The 13,668-nt window shown below is 40.8% G+C and overlaps 1 protein-coding gene across 5 annotated transcripts in view; it reads left to right on the top strand.

Moving 5' to 3' along the window:
• Window positions 1-13,668, top strand: part of inpp4b (inositol polyphosphate-4-phosphatase type II B) — a 149,144-nt gene that overhangs the window by 25,362 nt on the left and 110,114 nt on the right. The gene's annotated exons all lie outside the window — the stretch shown is intronic.

Genomic DNA, 13,668 nt, shown 5'->3' on the forward strand with positions numbered 1-13,668 from the left:
TACTGTGTGTGTGTGTGAGAGATGATAATGAGAATGTTGTTAGAGCCCGCCATGAAGTAGTCATCGTTCATGCGTTGGATGGAGGCTTTAAACTTTACAGAGGATGAACATGAAAAGCTGCGAGAAATCCTCAGCAGAATCTCATTATGTTTATAAATATCCTACAGATTTCAGAGATGCTGATTTATAACAGGCACTGAATTATAGTACTCTCTCAGATATCAATAATTGAAGGCAGTCTGAGTCCAAACCCTTGAGTCTTGGAGCATTCAAGCCGGGCAGCCCATCCTTTAGTGTTGATCCCATGGGAAAATCCGCCGGCACATCAGTGGGAATGCCAGACATGGTATTCTGAATGGGTGGGCCCTGTGATTCAGACCTTTTTTAACAGACTTTATAACAGGCTCTCCAGTGTGGGTGTACGCGTGATCCTAATCAAACGGCCCACAACCCTGGGCGCCAAGATCTTAATTTGGCATCACTTACTATGAAACATTCATGAGCGTTACGGTGAGTAAGGACTCCTTCATTGCAGCTGTTAGTATTTGAAAATGGATCACATTAAGGCCTCTGTTTTAACGGCGGTACAGAGTAAGCCGTGGTGTCTTGAACCAAGGTGGGTGGGTTGTGCAAATTGGTGTTTGCTTTGGCCTGAAACTGTGTTGTTTTTTTCCACCTGCAGAGACAGTTCCTTTATGCTGACCCAACAGCGAGGTGTTATGCAGAGTCAAACAGTCTGACTATCTTCATTCATCGCTTTTATCTTCAGATATCGCAGCAAGTTTGACTTAAATAGGAAGACAAGCTTGTGGGTTTTTCTAAGTCAAAGACTGGTTTACCACTCTGCACAAATTCTGTCTTCATACATTTCAACCATCATGAATACAGAAAGCTTTATCTCTTCAAGATCCGTCCTGAGCTCCATCAAACATCTTGTTTTGTTTAAGCACCTCCAAAAACCATTTCCTTACAATTACATTTGTGTCAATCTTATAGTCGATAAGATAGTCGCTCTTAGATTATTATGAGGAGCTGTAAATTCATACATCAGAATAAGTTTAAACTGACAAATGTCTTCTTCTCAGTAGAGACTTTTCTTCTCAGTAGAGAGTTTTAACCTCGGCTACCATTTATTTATCCGAGCACAGACTGCAAACTGGTAGCCTCAATGTACTAATAGTACAATAGTTTGTATAACAGACCAGACTTTGTCCTTGAAGTATGAAGTCAATTTCACCGGCTCCAAGTAGTTTGGAAGGCCACAATATTTTCAACTTGGTAGCTGCCAACAACTAAGCAAAAGTGAAGCTCAATTAAAGACTGTGGTGGCGTCTGGAATGAATGACTTGGCCTTGTGCATTTAATTATTTAACTTGTGCCCGGAGATCGATCAAAACATAGACATTCTTTTATTAAATCAAGGCCAAGAAATGTATAACGTGTTTGCACAAATTCAATAGTGGCCTGAAAATATGTTTTGTTCTTTCTATGGCTTCTGCAGGCATCCTGTCTCTTGGTATTAACAAAAGAAAAGATGGGAGTAGATGGAGGCTAATACAAACTCCACCTGCTGATAATGTATCTGTCCAACTGCATTCAGCCTGCTGCAGCTTCTTTCCAGATTCTGCAGCACTGTGCCAGGGTACCATCATTTGCCAAATGTTAAAAAATGGTTGTGAGCTTGTTCACTGAGTTTGCTGCTGCTTTAGCACCCAGTGTCATTTTAACAGATGATCAGTTTACTTTTATTTGAATTTCAAATGCTGTATAGCACACCATGTGTTTGCATGTCTGTGGAATGGCATTATCTTTAGTGCCTCGCTGTATAGACATTCACCTGTTGCCTCTTCAGCCTTGAAACACAATCCCAGATGGAATTTGCTTGAAATGGAAACACAATGGTTTATTCTGAGGTGTGTATTGAATATTCATGTCGAACAACACCCATGTGAGCTCCACACTGTATAAACTCTCAATCCAATCCCCACCTCCTCCTCCTGTGCGTTGCCACCAGAGGTTTGACTGAACAGAATGTGGCTGGCCAAGCTAAGGCCTACATATAAAAATATTTTACTGGTGCCTGGTAAAATATTCAACTGCTATATTCAAGTACAGCTATATTAAAACAGGCAGTTTTCGTATGTAGGAGCTTCTGTTAACAGAGATTCTCCAAAAAATCGCAAAATGGACTATAAAAATACGGACTAAATGCAATATTTGGTAAATGCTAAATATGTGAAAATATCTGAATAATAAGTTATTTGGTGCTGCACGGTCCCAGCTCACAAACGGTATTCTACAGATTTAATGAAAAATGCTTGTTTAGTAAAGATCCTCTCAAAATCATTATAATCATTTTAATATATATTTTTGATAGTGTCAATAATGTTTCAATAATGAGTCGTCAACATGTCGCAGTTTGCAATATGATTCAATATAATCTAAATTAGTTGTTTTTTGCATATTGTGGAGCCCTATCTACTGTAACGTATAGACACTGGATTAAATACTTTTTTAACTGCTTTTGAATTTGGACATGTTTAATGTGTCTCCATTTTTCATCCTGTCCTTCACTCTGTCTCTCTGTGTGTGATATATCTCAGTGGCTCCTGACAGTCTGTCATAAATATATCTTATATAAAACACAGCATTTCACTCAAGCTTGACTTTTAATCTTAAAATGGAATAAACAGCCTTTACCGGACAGCCACTGTTGAGTCTTTTTAACTCTCTTCTACACAACCTTCTGTTAGATACATCCAACTTTCTGTGACAATTTAAAAAAGAAAAATGTCGGATCAGGAGATTCTATTGTGTTTTTAAAAAAAGAATGTATATAAAATCTTCACTGTCTCTTTCTCTCATTACACCTCATGTAGTGGCCTTTCAATACCTTTTTTCTCTGTACCAGTGCTCTCATACTGTGGCTTTCAGATTTTCGGCTCTGCTCGGCTGGACACTGTGTGCCTGTCTGGGTCTCATTAGAGACTCTTTAAGTGACACTAGCATGACCCTGAACATGAGCTGGCACAATGCGTCCGCCTCCAAATGCCTCCAAAATCACTCAGCCAAGGCTCAGTCATTTAATTTAGCTTCTGAGACAGAGAAAGCAAGCATGGGGGGAGTTTGCTATGTTTGCGTGTGTGTGAGTGTGAGTGTGTGTGTGTGTGTGTGTGTTTTACAAATCAGCTGTCAAAAGTTTTACATATCACTTTCAGCTCTAATAGCAGATGTTGTGCCACGAGCTGATTCACTGCAATGAAAAGCACAGAGCACATATGGCATGGCAACCACTGAATATTTATTAAAATACATTTTGCAAATGTTTCCATTTTGTGTTATATGCCATGTCTGTTCACAAGAAGTGAAATAAGAAGGAAAGGACGTGAGGGGGGAGGGGACTGATGGAGGGAAGTTTATAGATGACTGCTTTAACATTCGTCGAGGACCAGAGAATTTCATAGTAGGATGATTTCCTTCTGCCTTGGGCTTCCCATTTAGATATATTCTAAGATGACACTGGCTGCATGGTCATGAATATTTGAGAGTACGCACAGGGCTGAGAGGACGATAAGTGAGGCAGTGGAGGTGGGAGAAGGAGTCAGACTGGGTAAGATATCTCTCAGGTGTAAGTGATCCCCCCCTCAAGCTCCGTCTGTCAAAGGCTAGCCTTACTTTGTCACTGACGTCTTACCTGCAATTGCACGTTTAGTCGCTCCAAGCGGCAATAAATATCCTTTCGGCTTTCATTTTGATCACTGAATCAAGACATTTATTCTCTGACTTTAAAAAAGGTATTCCTAACAGAAATCATGCAATTGTATCATGAGCTCAGCCAAATCTTTGAGCATAATGACTTAAAGGTGGGGTAGGTCATTTTGGAAAAACCAGCTTGAGTGCGCGAGAATTTGAAAATACACAGCCGGAAAAAATCTGCCACTTCCTTACGGAGCCCCTCCTCCAATCAGAGCCTCCGACAGCAGAACCTCGACCTGCGCGAGGAGCTGCAGGTACATACGCACATTCTCAGAATGTTTGGACCCGTAAGGTCCTCATACAAGGCTCTGCCATACTGCAATCTTGGATGAGGACTATTGACAGTTTAACATGGAGGCTGCTTCTCTGACATCACCCATATGTTTTGTAAAGAGCCGTTGTGAATCTCAATGTGTGTGGCTCCGGCCAATACCATCTTGGCAGGGCTGACTCTACCCTACTACCGTCTAATGCAAATATGTGCAAAGATTTTGACCATCGTTAGAGATGAGGCAGACCAGAGCTGAAGAGCAGCTAGCGGCTAGCAACCTGTGATGCTACTCACCTGTCACTCAAATTAGCTTCGTCCTTAATTTAAACCTCAATATTATTTACTGTGTCATGAATGAAGACACTTTTTGTACAAGGCTCTAAAGATGTTTATTTCTGATATAATGTTGGACATTTTAACTTGGTTGGTCCACTAAAGGTGGGGTAGGTACGTTTGAGAAACCAGCTCGAGATCGCTAGAATTTGAAAATACACAACCGGAGAAAATCTGCCACTTCCTTATAGAGCCCCTCCTCCAACACACACGAACGCGCACATGACCAATGAGGGCACGAGATAAGTTTGTGCACAGATGGAAGGCTGACAGGCAGGTAGGCCATCCAGTTATTTTAGCCGGGCCGGCTCAGATGATTGGTCGTGCTTTTTACAGTACTACGGCTTCCACAGATGACATTTTTTTATGGATTTTTTGTCAAAGCACTTAAGATATTCATTGCTATCGGGATGTTAAGAGCATTCCATGGAATATAACAAAAAGTGTATCTCGAGCCAGTTTCTCAAACTTACCTACCCCACCTTTAAACAAAGGTGATTCCAACCATGACTAATCTGCTGCATCTTAAAAAATGTGTAATTAATGATAAATGAGAAAAAAACATCTTTGCCCTTCAAAGTAGAAATCACGCAATTACGAATATATTAAATACAGGCTGGAGAAAATTACGTTTTCAAGTATCAACAGCTTTTACCTGCGTTGAGATTGAAGTAGGACTTGTGGTCGAAGAAGCCTTTAATTACAAGCCTTGGATTCAATCTTAGTAGCCATTATCATTATCTTTTCAAGTTCATGATCAATAAGAGCAGGGCTCATCTAAGGTAACATAGATAATAGGTTTTGAGTTAAAAGCATATGAAAGAGGCAAATAAGATGATATGTGTGTTTGGTGCATCAGGTTAGTGCTCACTTACCTCTGTGAAGAGCTAGCAGACACCCTGCTAATGAGAGACTGCGGTGTGTTGTCAGTGTGGAGCTCTTACTGAGTGTTCTCGTGTATAAAGGGATAGGACAGCTGCCTGTGAAAGAGCTCTTCTCTCTAATCACAGCCTCATTTATCCTGCCTCTGCAAACTGCAATCTGGAATTAATGTGGAATGCGGTTTTCAGTTTGCATTCCCATTACGGGTCGCAATGAGGAATTTGGATTGGTTTCTGTGAGGCGCGCTGAAGTGCGACAAACAAAAGACCTCATCTGCGTTAAACTGGAAAATGGCGCATGTCTGGTCATTTTCTATAAAGCCTCTATAAAATGTATTCAATCAAATAAAACACCAGCAGAAGGTTTTTTTTTACTATGTTACTATAATGGCCATCTTCCTCTGACTGCCACAAGCAGCATGGTAAACACACACACACACACACACACACACACACACACACACACACACACACACACACACACACACACACACACACCATCTGCACTAAAACGGTATAGCTAGATGTCTTTGCTTCAGAGGGCAATGGAATAATAGAACAGATCAAAATGTCATCTTACACTGCCGTCCTACTTCCCACATACAGTACACACACACGGTCACACGCATACACACACACACTGAGAAAATTGTATAGATGTTGTATGAAAAAAAAAAACATGAGTAGGTGAAAATTGATTTAGTTGTTTCTCTTTTCACACCAGTTCAAATATGATTTGAAAAATGTCCCTGCCATGTAGAAAATGAAAGATTTAATTCTGTGAGCTGTTTGTCAAAAGAAAATCTAAACCATTAGCAGTTAATGTTAAGCACATTTGTGACAGTTATATAAATGTGCCTTTGCTTGCATGTTCCATGCCATGATGTTTGCTTCAATTCTGTCTTAGCTTTCCTTGTTTAAAACGTATAAGCCACATCTGCACTGCTGGCACAGTGAGCTATCCAATTAAATACTCATATTATTTTATAATATTTAGATGAAAAACTTAAATATTTTTCATCAGAGATTAGCACCACAACATATATTGTACCAAACAGTAGCAGCAGCAGCTAAATAACACACTTTCATAGAGATAGTGATATCTTTTTTCCAAAAATTGCTTAAGTACATAAGTGTTTATCTCTTTAAATAAAATATAACCTGGCAAAACGTCAATGTGTAAGACCGACATTAGCCTGTACAAGCATCTCCTACATTATTTTATAATTCAAATATCTGTTAACTTAGAATTGAGCATGAATATTTAAATTCTTTATTTTTATTTTCATATTTTAAATTGCAAAAACATATACATTCAGGAATCAAAAACAACTCTTGAAGAGATATGTATTGATTGGATATTGAGTTAGCTTCCAGTCACTTCCCCCCATGTCATGGTGCTGTCTAACTGATTATTAACTATTTGCCTGTCAGATATTCGCCACCTCTCAGGAGGCAGGTTGAGCCGCCACCTTCCCGCGGTGAATTGTCGCTCCAATTATGAACTGCTGAAGTATGGAGAATCCCAGCCTCAGTTAATCCTGCCCTGTCAATAATCATGATGTGTAAAAGGCGGTGACTTGACATATTTTTGGCATAGGCACTTGCTTTTAGCTGGATGAGTGTCAGTGTGGTGGGAATTTTCTGTAAGTGCACAAGTTTACTGCCAGAAGGATGGGTGGGTGGGGGGGGGGGAGAAATGGAAGCAGGACAGGAAAAAAGAACAGACAGTGAGAGAGGGCTGGAGGGAACATGCGCACATGCACAGAAACACACAAACACACACAGACACAGACACACTATTACAAGAACCAATCTTAGAGATATCCAAGAAAGGGCTGGGTAGTGATTGGGTGGACAGCTGAGCAGTGATAACCTACGAGAGCAAGAGTCCTCAGATAAGGACTGTCTCTTGTCTGATGGCCACTTTGCTTCCCTCACCATCACTGAGGCAATGTCAGCCAATGTCACAAGTGCTAAAAAGTACTGCTGTTCAAGTCATCGAGGCTAAAATTAGACAAACTAGTGACCTCACTTTTTTGATGCTCGCTGGCAGTCTTACCAGGCAGAAAATGTCATATAGTTTAATGATTCTTTTAGCTATGAGCCGTATGAAACCATTTCCCTCTGTTTTAGTGTTAGGTGTACGGCTGTAATGGATGCATGCCATGCTAATGGATGAATATTGTCTTGCCCAATTAGTGTTCTGTCAACACAGTATATTAAAATGTCACAAAGAAAATCAATACATAAGTGTCTCTCTGCCTTATTAAATTCGTTTTTTTTTGTTCCGCCCTCTGAAAAACTATATTAAGAGCCTCCTGTTGGATAATGCCATTGTCTGTGAAATCTCAGAGCAAGGCTGTTTCTTGTAACATTGATGGTTGACATCTTAATTATTTTTGAATCATTATTATTCCAGGGTGGTCACTGGAGGCAGTTATTTCTTTGCCATGCTCAAATTCACACTGTAAAACACATTCACACCTGTTACCAGCCGTATACTGACACAATAAATGGTAAGTGGTCTGCACACACGCTTTTCTACTTTCATTGTGTTTTCACACCGAATGCGTAGCCAATTTATTCTGTGGCTCAATAACAATAAAAGTCAATGCAAACCACCCACCCTGTGATTACTGGATGAGTGGCACTACCTGCTTATCCACAGCTGCCTGCTGCACAGCTCTGATAGTCCATCTATTGGCCACTGAGGAGCTCCATTGGTGTGGTTAAGGGTTACGTTTTTTTTGTTGAAATCCTTACTCCTTAACCTCTCCTGCAGATTTAGCCTGCAGGGTTCAGGGATTAAATCAGCACCCAAGACACACTGCATCCCAGGAGTAATACAAGATAAATGACATAGAAAAAACTAAGACAATTATGTCAAAAAGCAAGCTGTTTGATTGGCCCTACCTTCGAACACTTTTAAAATAATTTGAGGAAAGTAAGCAGAGGTGTGACTCCTGCCAATCACAGCAAAGAAGAGTGAGTGCCATGGAGGTGACAGGTTTGACATCTGTCAATCATGATGATGGCAAGGGAGCCACACGGATGGGGACAAGTCAAAACAGTGGGAACTTGAGGGGAGGATTCTGGCTACCCACATTGCTCGTGGGTGTGTGTAAGAAACCTTTTCCCGATATATCTACAGTATGATTTGTAGGAACCCCTTTAATTTTACCAGGGAGAGTGCTGCCCTCTCAGTGATTACGATTTGATAAACTGTACGCGGAAGTTCCCATTTTGTCGCCTTCACATTCTACCCACTCTCGCTGGTCATTAATTATGCTCATTTATGTGCATTTAATTTCACATTCCACCAAGGCAGGCAACAAAAAGTGTGTTTGATTAATTGCACAATTTCACTGCTCCAGTTCTTCCAAACACAGGACGTACCTCTCTTTTATCTGCTCCATACGGTGTCTTTCAGGAATCTTTTTCAATACATTATCCTTGATTCAAACCCTTATTTCTAAGTTGAAACTTCTGTGCTTTGACAGCCTTGCTAATTATTCACTTAAATACAGAGCGTCTAATTTTGTTTTGAACACTGCTCCCATTACGCCAATGGCTTCAGCGTTTCATGGCTCATTACAAGCAAAATTGAGAGGATAAAACATCAGGAAAGAAAGGAGAGAACAACCTTGTTTCATCACTTGTGAAGCTATCTCTTCACAAGAAGTAAAACACCTTTAGATGAGAATTTTGCATTAAGGGCCTGGGCTAAATGAAAGCAACTAAAAAGTGCTGTATATGTGTTAGTCGAGGCCAGTTGAAAATGTCTGGATGACAGGCTGATATTAAAGTCCAACTTGTTTGTGAACACAGCCTGCAAATCAAGCTCATCATTAAAGACACCATAGCAGCTTTTAATATTATGGATTCAGAATATAAACCTTATGGCATGACTCCAAACCGGAATGGGATTTGCCTTTCATAAGACGGATACATTTGACATAGTAATGAATTAAAGTGCTTCTTCAACATGAAGTACCGCACAGTTGGGGCGAGCTCGCCCTCACAGATTTGAATGTGCTGCTCTGTCTGCCTTTTTCTTATTAAAATGAAAATCCTGTTAACTTTAGCACACTGGGGAAAGTGCTGGAGCCAGTCAGATGACAATTGAGGGGGAATAAATCGTCCCACACCCCTGAAACAAGAACGTTTAAATACTAAAAAAAAGCATTTTATTGACAACTGAGCACTCACTCACTGAGCCATGTCAGGTTCGCACTACATATGTCTCTCAGGGCTGAAAAGCTGCATGGACAGGCTGTTGGCGGCGAAACATGTCAGGCTGGAGCGATGTGTTGGAAAACATTCCAGGCTCTTTCCAAAGCCTCAGCTTAGAGAGCTTTCTCGCAGCAATGATATCATTTTCAATAGCTGACAATACTTCAAACTCCTGTCTACTCTATTAAGGAAATAATTAAGTTGTTTTCCCACATAATTTCCTCCACTGTGTTGACATGCACTTCAATAAAGTGACTTATTGCGCCAATGAATATTTACAATTGTTTGAAATTAAGCGCACTCTTAGTTCTGTTGTGCGGTTGTAAGCAGTCAGTTAAAATAGTTGTTTGAATAGCGCACGCTCATTAAAAGCAACCAACTAAATCTAAGCGGAGAAGCTTCAGAAATTAATTACTTGTGCTGAGCTGATGTCTGATGCTGTTGCCATGCGGACACACCCTTTCCTTTGTAGGGCAAAGCCACAAGTAAAGAGAGTACACCAGTAAACAGTCTATTTATACAGCATTACTACAAGGAGTCTGTGGAGACTTTGGGATAATTGGCAATTAATTACGTTTATTTTTATCAGTGTTTACAGATGTGCTTTATGTGACACTAATCCAGGCCACACATTTAATGGTTAGAAAGCTTTAGATCAAAGTACCAAGCATGTGCATCAATATAAATAGTGTGTGTAACTTGTATGTGCTGGCTAACACATACAAACATGTAGAAAACAAAGAGAAGAGAAACAAACGGTTTGTGTACATCAAACACAAATGTAAATTCAATATTTAAATGCACAGTAGACTAGATATAAAAGCATGCAGAAGAAGTGGATAAGAGAAGAGGGACGAAGAGAAGACGGCAAAGAACTAAATTAAAGCATTTGTTTAGTCAATGTCTTGCAAAAAGTATATAGAGAATATCGATACTAATCTCTTTAACTGTCCATCACAAAGCTGGAACCAGCATTTTGACTAGCATAGAGAGTGGGAAACCATAAGAAACCATCAGCCTGACTACATCCACAGATAAGGTCGCCTGAAGCTCACAAATATAATGTTAGATCTTGTTTGTTTAACAAGTGCAAAAACAAGTGTGAAAAAAACAAATCTGCTGGCTGCTGGCTCCAGCTTCATCCTTCTCCTTAAATGTCAAGCGATTTCCTTGGAGACGTAACTAAATGTACATAGATTATGACTTATAGCTTGGTATTTATTTTCAGTAAAAAAAAGCTCACTTTCTCTTAAAGTCAGCAATAAATCAGAATGCAATTAATTGAAAAAACTTTCCAAGAACAAATAAATAAGGACGAAAACAGAAACTGCTTGCGTTTGTTTTTCCTCAGGGCCATCAGCAATACTCTTTTGAGGCTAAATCTCTCTGTGCACGTTATTTGCAGTTTGTTCAAGCAGCTGACAGGAATATAAATTTAAGGAATTGTAAATTGCCTTATCAAGCTCCAGGTAAGCACTTGATACTGAAGTGCACCTTCTCAGGAATCCTCCTATTTGTCGTAACCTTTCCCAAAGCTTTCACCAGTATAATCCTACTCCAATCTCCTCAAGGTGGGATTTGTCTGGATCAATTTCATAATGCATTATTCATTTCAGAATTTAATCAAATATCTCCCCCACCAATCAGCCCAGGCCAAACCTCCCCTAACCCTCCCTCGCCTCTCTCCCCATCATATCGGTGATTGTTAGTGTCACCTGCAATAGCAGATTATCAGCCAAATGAATTACTGGGTCACAGGTGAATTAGACGCTTGGCTGACTGTAATCTCTTTCTCTCTGGCAAAAGTAGCTTAGTGTAAGTTAGGGGTTTTTTTTAGAGAGAGAGAGAGAGAGAGGCGGGGAGAGGAAGAAAGAAAAAATGCTTCAGAAAATCCCCTTTCTGCCTGGCGTCCCGTGGGTTTCTGCAGTGTAATGGTTTCCTTTGAGAGGCACTGGTGGAAAGTGCTGATGCTGTGTGTGTGTGTGTGTGTGTGTGTGTGTGTGTGTGTGTGTGTGTGTGTGTGTGTGTGTGTGTGTGTGTGTGTGTGTGTGTGTGTGTGTGTGTGTGTGTGTGTGTGTGTGTGTGTGTGTGTGTGTGTGTGTGTGTGTGTGTGTGTGTGTGTGTGTGTGTGTGTGTGTGTGTGTGTGTGTGTGTGTGTGTGTGTGTGTGTGTGTGTAAAGGCTTTTCTTTTCCATGGCTAACTGAACCACTGATGATCTTGCCAGCCAGGCCAGGGTCTTGTACAGTGTGTGTGTGTGTGTGTAGCTGCACACACTCACATGTAAGCCTGTGGGCAAACAGCATTGGTAATCCTGTGTGTGGGTGCCAGCACACTGTAAAGTCATGCAATTCATCCTGCAGTTTGTCAATTGAAAGACATTTAATAAAGCATGTTATGACATCTGTCTAAGCAAGGCTGTGTGCAAACAGTAAAGTACAGCCCTGCCTGTGCAGCAGTCTGCCTCCTTACTCTGTTGATGGAGGTAATGATACATTGCTTTTCTCCTCCTCTCCTCACCCAGGAGGACTGAAAAGTAAATGAGAGTTGGGCAGAGGGGTTCTTGTTGTTGCTTTGTTGTTCTGTTCTGTTAGCGTATATGGAATTATATGACAATCAGCCAACATTGTTTCCCCCCTCTGCACACGCAAAGAGGGTGGGAAGCCTTTAAACATCTCAGAGACATATTCTCCCTCCCTTGGAAATACAAATGTATTTGTTTTGATCTTATCTCCATTTTTTTTTTTTTAACAATCTCATGTCCTATTCATAAGTGTACAAAAAAACCCTGAATATATTCATCTGCTATCATAGCCACCAAGGACAAATTCTACTTTCACATAAACACTATATTTAGTTCAAAAGGCTCTTTTGTTGATGTTGTTCCACATCAACTGGCAAATATGTCATTTAGGCAACTAATATGGCTGTGGTGGGCTGAGGAACAAACACAGCTAGCGGCTGTTGCACCTCTCCCACTGTTTCCTTCATCTTGTTGTTTACTGAGTCAAGGTGGTGCGAGCCATCTGAAATCACATCTTCTGTACAGACACACTTGTCCCACAGGAGAGGTAGGGGCAAGAGAAACTCCCACACAGTGTGCGCTGTTCAAAATACACTTAGAGGCTCAACCTTTGCACACTCACAATTGACAGGTTGTGCAGTCTCTCGTTGCCATCCATGTACAAATGATGTCAAATATAGCTCAAAGTTACATGACCTACACACAACACAAATAAACATGCACACCTTCACTCATAAACACTTTGATAAAACTTTATAGCGTTTATCTATAGTGAACATAGCTATTACCTAACAAACCATTGGAGAAATGTTGCCTGAAGAAATGCCCACCCACACAGAGCATTGACCCCCATCTGCTCCAACTGGAAATGTAGTAACATCTACAATTTGCAGTATTTGTATCTCACTTTGAGATTTCTTATTTTATATAACGTGTATGTATCCCAACATGGTTGTCCAGACAGAATGCAGTGCAGTTTGGATGTGACTGTGGTTCACAGTGAAGTCATGGAGGAGTCGACTCTCAATATAACGGGGCATCAATCCCTGTCTGCCTGCCTGTCTTGGCTGTTAACCACCTCCGGGCTGCACCATTGATCCCCGTAATTGTCTCCCACTCTTCAAAGAGAGCAGAGAGTTGGTTTGATCCGAGCTGTTTACTTTCACAGCCCCTATAGCCCTGCTCTCAGAAGAAGAAACCTATCAACCACTTCAGGCATGAGCTAGCATATTATAGCGCTATTACTGTGCGAGTGTTTGTGTTGGGTTGTGTTTGTGTGTGTGTTAGGGGAAGAACGTGTGATAGAGAGAGACCCAGCATAGCCTGTAGCCTTACAGGCCTGGGGGTGAGCTAGCAGCTTATTGCTGTTACATAAGGGCAGGGAATTTCATCCTGCACATTCCCTAGCATCTATCCATGGGTATTAAAGGGAACTTGCTACCAAACTCTGTGCTGTGAGCTGTTATTGAAATGTTGCCTTACTAGCTTCTTAATAATGTTACTAGCAAGATAGCTTATGTGATATGTCTAACAGGATGTTGTGCTTAACATGTTTTGTTGGTGATTAAATGATAAAAGTGCATCCCCTTTCACTCTGCATGCAACCTCTTTCCGTTGCTGCACTTGTGGGCCTTCACTTGAACCGCAGAGTCAGAGAAGGGGAAGCTGC

Source organism: Trematomus bernacchii, unplaced genomic scaffold (genome assembly GCF_902827165.1).
Source record: "Trematomus bernacchii unplaced genomic scaffold, fTreBer1.1, whole genome shotgun sequence".
Taxonomy (NCBI): Eukaryota; Metazoa; Chordata; class Actinopteri; order Perciformes; family Nototheniidae; genus Trematomus; species Trematomus bernacchii.